The following is a 739-nucleotide window of genomic DNA, read 5'->3' on the forward strand; positions in this document are numbered from 1 at the left end:
TGGCTCCTTTTGGGTTGGATTTACAGGTTTGAAGTCACTCCCTGCAGGTTGCCCTCTTCCTAGGCAAACCGGCGCCATGGGTCCTGCGCTCCCTTGGCTCGAACAGTGGGATTCCCCCTCATTTTCCCTCTCGAGGGAAATGGAGCCCCGTGGAGGCTGTGCTCTCCAGCTCCCAGACCCCATCTCAACCACTCCTGGTCCCTCTCTCCAGGCGTCATCGCTCCTGGGCCTGGCTTATAACACGGCGTGTGGCGTGGGGACGAAGATGACAGGGCTTCCTCCGTCTCGTTCATTGGCCCCGGCCTTCAGGAGGGCGATTAATTGCGAGCTGCCTGAATCTGGAGCACCCAGCGAGCATCATCGGAGCCACCTGAAAATGAGGGAGAAGAGACGGTGAGGGAGAGGATCAGGGCTGGAGTCCGCCTGCCCTCCCGGTGAGTAATCTGGGAGCTGACAGCTTTGGGGGCCGGGCGGGCTACCAGGGACGTCACCATTGCTCTGTCACCCTTAAAAAGGTCCCGTGTTGGTGCTGCAGCCGCGCGGGTGGGTGACACCACCCCCCGTGATGCTGGGGGATGCTCCCCAGGGATGGGGCAGGGTGTGGGGGCAGCTGCCCTCCTCTGCCTGCTGCCCACCTCCCTCCCTCTTGCCCGTGGGGCTGGGGAGAGCCAGGGGGGAGCACGGGGGAGGAAAGGGGGGGTCTAGGAGGAAGCCTGGCGCTGCGGGGTGGAGGCCCTAG

The sequence above is a fragment of the Calidris pugnax genome, unplaced genomic scaffold, assembly GCF_001431845.1.
Source record: "Calidris pugnax isolate Ruff unplaced genomic scaffold, ASM143184v1 scaffold4, whole genome shotgun sequence".
Classification (NCBI taxonomy): Eukaryota; Metazoa; Chordata; class Aves; order Charadriiformes; family Scolopacidae; genus Calidris; species Calidris pugnax.